Genomic DNA, 10,000 nt, shown 5'->3' on the forward strand with positions numbered 1-10,000 from the left:
ACATTAAAAATTGGCCTTGTGCCTAATTTGCTCGGTGGGGGAGCAAATAAATACCATCTGTTCCGGCAGATACTGCAAGCAAAGACCATATGTGGGGGCAACCCCACATATAAGACCTTGGCCAATGTAGGGGCAACCCTTTATACCAATTGTCACTATCCAGCTCCCCTACTCCCCGGGGAGTTGGTCCCCATTTCCCCTTCACTCCTCACATTAAAAATCGGCCTTGTGCCTAATTTGCTCAGTGGGGGAGCAAATAAATACTTCAAAGTGTAGTATCTGTTCCGGCAGATACTGCAAGCAATACCATATGTGGGGTCAACTCCACATATAAGACCTTGGTCAATGTAGGGGCAACTGCTTTTTTAAACTTTATTTATTTAATGTATTTTAACTATATGCGCATATATTGTCTTTAACTCTTTGCTTCCATGCGAGTCGTTTCTTCTATTAGTTTATTTTTTATTTATTTATTCATTTTGTTTCATTTTTTTTAGCTTTTTACCAACTGTTTATACCTTCTCTTTAAATTTATTTATTTAATGTATTTTAATTACATATGCGTATAAACTCTTTACTTTCATGCGAGCCGTTTTAGGTTAGAACTCGACTCGAAAAACGAATAGTCTAGGCAAGAATACCGAACAGGAGTGAGGATTTATCTTTTTTCTACTTTAGAAGACAAAAGAACTTTATTTAAGTAGTATACTTAATATCTGCAATCACCGTACGCTTGCTTGTATTAAAGTGTCCTCCATAATATCCATACCAAACCACTGAACTTGGCTTATAATTTAACTATCACTATATTTGTAACTGCAATATACATAATCTTAGCTGTGATACTAGGGCTAATTTTCTGAGTAGATGCAACACTCTGCCTGACCCTAATGACTACAATTCCGAATCCCAATGAACTAGTTGTTCCTATAACTGGGAGGGAAAAACCTAATAGCTAACTACGAAATCTTAATATACATTTTACCTCCAAAACGATTGCGTTTGTCTTACCTGCATGCAAAAAAAACCCTTTCTTCAAACTAAACCTTACCTGTAACTCAAAAATCCTAATGGAAATCTATCTGTAAATAAATAACCCCTTTTCTCTTGAACGCTAACAAGCTACTCCTTCCCACCTATCCGCCACTAAACTCCCACGTTGCACCGCATTTGTAGTGGAATCGCTAACTTCCAGCCCCTAACCCTCACATGCAAACTGTTTTAATAGCCATCACTAAACATCTACACATTTATACCTCTAAGGCATGCATTACAGCTCATTCCTATCCAGTAAGGGATTTAACAGCCTAAGCACTCAGAGGCAGATATTTAACAGCCAAAGTACTCAGAAGCAAATCGATCTGCATTACATAACTGTCTCCTCGAGAGTTTTGCAACGATTAATACGTTATTGAAACGACAGTCCTTGTTATGCAAAATGTCCCATGACTCTTACTTGAAAATACCTACAACTTCAACTCTATTCGCACCAACTGAAAACCTGCCCATATATCTATTCACCTAATTACGCATGACTCAAAACTTGCTATCTTATCCATACTATATTGCACTTACATCTTAACCCCCCTATCATCTAAAATAGTTTGGGCACAACTCGTAGCTCAATTCTTAATACCTACTCATACTGTAACATTATCCTAGACCTAAGCTAACATAAATAAAATAAATAAAAAGGGTAAGACTCAAACCACATGATCTCCTCCCTAACAAGCCTTCTTACAATCATAGATGCTTACACTGCATGAACTCCACTCACCGCATTTATCCATTAACAATTAAATAGCAATGTCCCTAAATCACGTTGAGGAGTGTAACTAATCAGCACATATATAACCCCCACAAACTAACCCAGTAACACTAACAAACCACGCGGGGTCGCAGAAATACCTGGATTAGAACATAGGCGCGGAGAAAACCCTCTCAGTGCTGACGGACCCAGTAGGTCTTCCCAGATCATCCGTCTAGGAGAAGGAAAACTCTGAAACTAAACCAAAGGGGAGGGAGACCTCTTCAGTCTTGGATGACAACCTTCCTAGAGCTGGTGACTCAAACAAATTACCGGTTTGCAAACCTAAATTGTTTAAGGAGTAGATAGGTTCTGTCTATCGCCCGACTTCCATACTCCTTCTTTGCCTATTAGTCAAGCGCAGAGACACTATCTCAGTGATTTGACAGAAACACCCAGCGGTAGATCTTGTTTCCTGGCTAGGGCAACGAACGCCGTTTTTCCCCATTCCCAGCACACCCCACCCCTAAAACTGGACATTTGGGAGTGCTTGAGTATGATATATGCCCGAGCAATTAGATTGGGTTGACCTTCTTCTAATGGGTTGAGGGTACCAGATTTACAGTTCCTGGCTGTTGTTCCCGACTGGTGGTACAGGAGCCCTAACTCTTTGCTAGCGCTTAGAGCGGCTGCTCTATCAACAGTTGAATAATATCGGGTTGTTTGTAGTGCCATGACGCGCATGGAAAGGGACACTGCACTCATTCCCGGTGGGCTTTCCTGAGGCCACAATCCTAATTGGAAAAAGGTCAGCTGATAGTCTACTTGTGATGCATGTCTGATGCTCTGCATAACCTCTTGTTTAGCTCCCCCTTACCTAAACCGAAACTTAAAGCACAATCTAAAAATAATCTTAAACCAGGCTTAGGGACAAACAAATTCAACTTGCCTCCTCCCTTGAGGCTTGCATTCACAAATATCCGTGGGCTTAGAACTAATTTAGCTGATGTTGAAGAATTTCTCTTAACAAATTCCCCGGATATCTTAGCACTAAGTGAGACTAACCTACACTCCTCCATCCCCTCTAACTACTTTAACATGCCTGGATATCTCCCACTCTGCCGTAAGGACTCTAACAAACACATGCACGGACACATTCGTAATACCCCCCCCTGACTAGAGAAACAAACCTAGAAACAGATGATCAAGCCTTTATGTGCTTTAGACTAAACATGCAACACAATGTTAGCTACTATTATTTTCTCTACCGCTCTCCCTCGAATCAGGACTGCACCATAATAAACAAAGCCTCTGACAGCATAGACACGGCACTGTCCCTCGACACTAGCGCAGAAATACATGTATTTGGTGACGCAGAGGTCAATTATTTTTAAATTTTGACCCCGATTTTAACCCCTTAAAACTCATTATTTTGGTCTCAAATTAATTTAAAAGATTGCCTCATGTCCAAGTAACCTATATTCAAAATTTCAAGTGTTTAGACCCAAAACTGGCGGAGGGGTTTGGTAGAGTTTTCAAGGGTCAAATCATGGAACTTTGACCCCATTGACAGCCAAAACCGACTAAAATGATTTTCCCAAATCTAAATAAATGCACACACACACACACACACACACACACGCACACACACACACACACACACACACACAGAGAGGAAATTTCACTTTTATAGATATTTTCAGATAGCTATATAGATTGATTTCATTATTTAATAAAGATAGCTATATAGATTGATTTCATTATTTAATAAAGTTTCATTTTACTTTAACTTCTCTTCCTTTATACCAGCAGATGAACCAACGCCGTCCAGAATCGAACGATGATCAAAATGTTTACACTCCCACGTTTTTATTGCCATTAAAATCGATGAAATAACTTATTTTTCAATCAAATCGATTGATTGCCTGCTCTGATTGAGGACCCGTCGCGATGCACCCGCAGAAAGCTTCAAATGTCTCTCGCAATTATGTATTTCATAACACATTGTTATCTACATTGCACTGTAGAGAACCTACTCTTGTTTTTTTTTTAATTATTTTTTATATATAATTACTTACATTAAAGTTTAAAATGCAAAAGTCAATTATCATGCTTATATTGTGCCCTAAACAGAAACATTCATTTTGAACGCGCCTTTGTTGTATCAAAGAACCTACTGTCAATTATATATGGCTGGTATGACTGGTTATGCGGTGATAATGGCTTGAATTTAACTTAAAAATGAAAAAGTCAAACATCATTGTGTTACTATGCTTTAAACAGATACATTCATTTTGAACTCGCCCCTGTCATATCAAAGTACATATTGTTGATGTTATATCATGGGGGTTCGACTTATGTGGCAATAAAACTATTATCGATACTCATCAAAGACATTCCGACACAAAATCTATCTTAGAAAACTGCCAGGCACAGAAAGTACCTTCGTGTGAAACTTCATAAAACCGTTTTCGAGTCCATAGAAAACGAGCAAACAGACTCACAGACATTATATATATATATATATATATATATATATATATATATATATAATGTCTGTACGTCTGTTTGCTCGAAAACGGTATATATATATATATATATATATAAAACGGTATATATATATATATATATATATATATATATATAAAACGGTATGTATATATATATATACATTTATATATAAAACGGTATATATATATATATATATATATATATATATATATATATATATATATATATATATATATATATCAAAATTTGGAATTGCAGACTAATATTTTCACAAGCGTACTGTACAAAAGATTTTTCTGAAAAGCTTGTTATTATTTTGACAAGAAACTTTTTGCAGAATTTTTAATCTTGATTTAAAATTATTTATTTTCGAATAAGTTTTCGTTGTAATACCTTTACTTTATATATCCTTCTTAAGATCTCTTTTCGCTCTATCTAATCGTTTAAATGCTAATCATTTTAAAACAATTACGTCTTCTCTTCAAAACGTTAAATATAAAATGGGGGAAAAAAGCAAATTCACACAATTTTCTTATTTCAATTCAAACTAGGCCGAAAAGCTGGTGAAACAGCTCGCGATATCAACTAAGCGTTAGGCACAGAAAGCAATACTGGACGTACAGCACAATGATGGTTTAAAAAGATTCTTGACGGCGACCAGAGTCTTGAAAATAATGAGCGTAGTGGTCGGCTAACGGATTTTGACAACGATCAATTAAGAGCCTTAGTCGCAGCCAATCCACGCAAAACTGTTTGAGAACTTACTTCTGAATGAGACGTAACGTATACGACGATGTTCAACCACTTGAGAAAGATTGGTAAAACAAAACCTTGATAAATGAGTGCCTCATAAATTGAACGACAACCAAAAGAAACGTTGTCATGAAGTGTCATATTCCTTTCTTTTACGCAACAAAAACGACCTGTTTATCGACCGGTGTCCGACTTGCGATGAAAAGTAGGTTATTTACGACAACTCAGATCAATGGTTAGATGCGGACGAAACTTCACGAAACTTCCTGAAGCCAGAGTTGCACAAAAAAGGTCATGCTGACTGCCACCGGTCTCATCTATTTCAGTTTTTTTTTAATGCAGGCGAAACTATTACGGTAGGAAGTCAAACAACTGGGTGAAACGCATCAAAAACTTCGACAACAACATCCAGCATTAGTCGATACAATTAGTTGAACGAATTGGGTTACGAAACTTTGCCTTATTCGCCTCACTCCCCAGACCTCTCACCTACTGACTTTTGTTTTTAAAGCAACTTGACAACTTTCTGTTTGAGAAATCCTTAAAAAAACATAAGCAATGTCCAAAACGGTTTCATCGTCACCAGAACGCAAGACTTTTATGTTACTGGAATAAATACACTTATTTTGCGTTGGCAAAAGTTTGTTGATTCTTATAAAGTGCTTATTTCGATCAATAAATATTTTTTCGAGTCGAGATATATTCATCTGAATTTAAAAGTTCAACACCGCAAGAACTTCTTTGTCAACCTTATCTATAAAATTTATTGAAAATTTTCTTATACAAGTGATATATTTTAAAATCAACAAATTAAAAAGTATTAAAAATATTAAAATTATAATAGGATATAGACCAGTACCAATTACTGTTTCTACATCATGGAATATCACCTTTTAATTATCTTTTAGGCTTTTCATGCAAGGTTTTTAGTTTGCAAAATTTATGACTGCCTCTAAACATTATTTTGCTAAAACATCTCTGAGAAATTTGTCGCATTTCTTTTTTAATGTACAGAATTTAATTATACATTCCCATTTATACTTTACACTTTACCCTATTTCGTATATTGAGCTTTTTTGAATCTGATTGGAATTATTTTATAAATATTGATACTAATATTGACATGGACTTTAATTTTATAGTATTATAAAAAATCAGTTAATATATATATATATATATATATATATGTATGTATATATATGTATGTATATATATATACATATATATACATATACATATATATATATGTATGTATATATATATGTATGTATATATATATATACATATATATACATATACATATATATATATATATGTATGTATATATATATGTATGTATATATATACATATATATACATATATATATATATATGTATATGACTGTACATTTGTTTTGACATCTCTTTCTTTCTCTCACTTTATATATATATATATATATATATATATATATATATATACGCGTGCGTGCGTGTGCATTTGTGTGTCCTTATGCAAATGGGGTACGCGTATGCTTGTTGATACAAGCTGAGTTAACAAGGGGCACGTTTTGTGAGCCTGATTGAGTATGGATGGTGAGGGATGACTGAAGTGGGTTGCACATTTAACGACGTTAACATGTGTGTTGGGGCGGGGTTTACGAAAACTTAGAGGACTGATAAATAATTGTATGACAAAGAATAACAAGCTCAACACATTAGAGAACAAAAACAGGGTGTCTTCCTTTAAGATGGCTGTACACGCCACCACACACCCGTTCTAACCATCTGTCTTTTGTTATCTATACATCGAAAATGAACATTTTAATTCTATTACAGCATGTTCATATCTATCTATCTATCTATCTATCTATCTATCTATCTATCTATCTAACTATCTATCTATCTATATTTTTTATTTCATTTTCACCCCCTCCCAAGACACAGTGCATCTTTTATGCGGGGAGCTACATTCGTACACATAAGTTTCAGGGAGTTGAGCAGCAAGCTGTCTGTTCACATTACACTTGAACTTCTGCATGCCAGTACAGTTGGGAAAGCAGGAACCTGGAAGGGAGTTCCAAAGTGTAGCAGTTCTGGGGAAGAAAAATTAGAATAGAGGGCTTTCTTACATCTAAGGATATCTGTGTAGGGGTGGGATTTTCTTGTTTGTCGAATTTGTCAGGGGTATTTACGTCGAAGACGTACAAGGGTTTGTAGTTCGTCAGAGCATCCACAATTAAAATACTTGTAGAACAGGTAGAGGAATGCAACATTTCATCCATGGGACAGAGGTTGAAGCTTGAACGACAGTTCAGGAGCTATCAGGTTGGCGATTCTCTTTTGAATCCTGTCTAGGAACGAGAGACTAGTAGCAGATGCACCAGTCCAAATGTGACAACAATACTCCATACATGGTCGAATGGTGGCCTTGTAGAGGTCCAGGATACTTTCAGGCGTAAGAAACTTTCTAGCACGGTAGAGAGAGCCCACCTTCCTTGCAGCGGCCCTGGCAATGCTCTCAATGTATCTGTTCCAACTCATGTTCCCCATGAACGTTAAGCCGAGGAGTTTGAAAGAAGTGCCTTCAGGTAATGTATCTTTAGCCATAGTTATTGTTAGTAGAGAAGGTTTCTTGTAATTATTGAAGGAAACCCATCTCAGAGACAATTTTGTTAGGGAGGTCATTTATGAATATTAGGAATAATAGAGGTCCAAGGATAGACCCCTGAGGCACTCCCCCCGCATTTATATCATATTCTTTAGATGTACGGCCATCGAGGACAAACTGGATTTTTCTCTTATCTAAGAAGGATTTAATTATGTTAAGTATTGGTCCAGTGATCACGTATGATCTGATTTTCATGAGAAGACCATCGTGCCATACACAGTCAAAAACCTTATATATATCTAGGCTACCGCTCTACCCGCCACTGCCTTGTCCAGTAAATGGTATTAACGTTCAGAGATTACAGTCAGGATATCTGCTGCAGAACGGTTTTGCGTAAATCCATATTGTTGGTCAGCCAGACGGTTAGCAGCTGTAAGGTGATGAACCAGAGCTTGGTTAATTATTTTGGCGAAAAGCGGGAGGAGGCTAATTGAGCAATAATTTAATGGGCCAGTTCTTTCGTCAGAATTCTTGTAAACTGGTACAACAGAAGCAGTTTTCCAGCAGTCAGGAAAGCAAGATATGTTAAGGCATTTGTTGTAAAGTTTGGAGAAGACTGGAGCTATCTCAGCGGAGCATATTTTTAATAGCACAGCTGGGATGAAATCGGGCCCACATTCTTTTGAGGTGTCTAGGTTTTTATGATATCATGAAGAGGTAATTTTCAGATCTTCTAATGTAGCGTCTGTCCGTAAAAGAAAGTCATGCAGAGAGTGGTTTGCTTGGTCCAATGTGGCGACTGGCAATATGTTAGACTTCTTGGTTGCCATGCAAACAACCTCATGATTGTTAGTTAGTGGGGGAATTGTTGACTGCCCAGTATTTACCTTCACTGTTGTAGATTTTCCAGAAATCACGGGTTCCTAATTTCTGTGCTTCGATGCGTTTTCTGGTGGTTTCAGTATATTGTCTATTAGCTGTCGCTATTTACTTCTTACAATTACTTCTAGCTTCGATAAACTTTTTGTCTGCTTTTACTTGACTTATCTCGGTTAAATCTACGGTATGCATGCTGCCTTTGAGCAATGGCGATTGCACAAGTAGAAGTAAACCATTGAGGAGAGTTGTATTTGCTATAGAATTTTCGCGTGGGAACATGCGATTCAATTTCCGTTTTGAACCATTCAGTTGTCTCATTTGTGCACTGTTCAGTGGGTAGAGAAAAGATATTTCCCATGGGGCATCTTTGATGAGATCCCTGAGAGCTTCCCAGTCAGTCTTCTTATAATACCTTGTCATTTTTAGCAACGGCTCTTCAGTTTTGGATCGAGAATTAAGGCCGATTGCTAACATTGTCACAACGTGATAAACCTTCTTCAGTGGGCTATGGGCATTCGTTACGCAATCATCGGGAATTGTGGTCAGTAGTAAATCTAGAGGTGAGGTATGTTGATCTTGCTGATGTAGGAAACGTGTTGGATAAGTAACCGTGTGTGATAGGGAATGAGATATAGAGAAGCTATGTGTTATGTTAGCAGCTGCGTCTGTGTAAGTAGAGAATCCAAGGCAATTACTGTGGTGGACATTGAAGTCAGCAAGTACTTGTACGCTAGTATCGAGGGAGAGTGCTGTATCTATACTGTCAGATTGGAGAGTTCATTTTAAGGAGTTCTGAGCTAGATTGAGCATCAGCAGAAATAGGCGCTTTGAATTTCTTATACATGTTCGAATCATGACGGCAAGCTTTCCATCTTCTATTTTTTAGGAAAATGTTTAAAGTTTGCACAAATTTATGGATGTATGCTTGTTGAGTGGGAGCATGTCCGAAAAGGAACACATTCTCCTCTCTGCTAAAAAATACCCCTATCTCCACTCAACGAGAGTAGACCCGTTTATGTATATTCATGCTTATTTAACTTATTTATTTGTTTATTTTCTATTGTTTTTGTTAGTTTTAAAACTACTTTGGATCGCTATAAAATTTACTCTAGGATAGCGATACAAAATAGTTTTAAAACTAACAAAAACAATAAAAAATAAACAAATAAATAAATTAAATAAACATAAATATACATACACGATCACACATATATGTATGCATATATATATGTATATATATGTGCCTATATGTATGTACACATATATATATTTATATATAAACTAATATAAAAAAACACTAACCTAGTTTTAAAACAGATCAAGAAACTAAATAGAGCACACACAAAGGAACAGGTCAACCAGAGGCCAAATAGGCCTTTGTCCGTAAATGCATGCTCATTGGCTGATAAGAAGTGCGCGGTGGATACTAGAAAGCTGATTGGCTTACTAAAATCTCAATAGAAGAGGAGCATATAAAAACGATAAACAACCACAGAATTCGCGCATAAGCCTGAAGAGTCCTA

This window comes from Euprymna scolopes, chromosome 36 (genome assembly GCF_053919585.1).
Source record: "Euprymna scolopes isolate OS-2025 chromosome 36, ASM5391958v1, whole genome shotgun sequence".
Taxonomy (NCBI): domain Eukaryota; kingdom Metazoa; phylum Mollusca; class Cephalopoda; order Sepiida; family Sepiolidae; genus Euprymna; species Euprymna scolopes.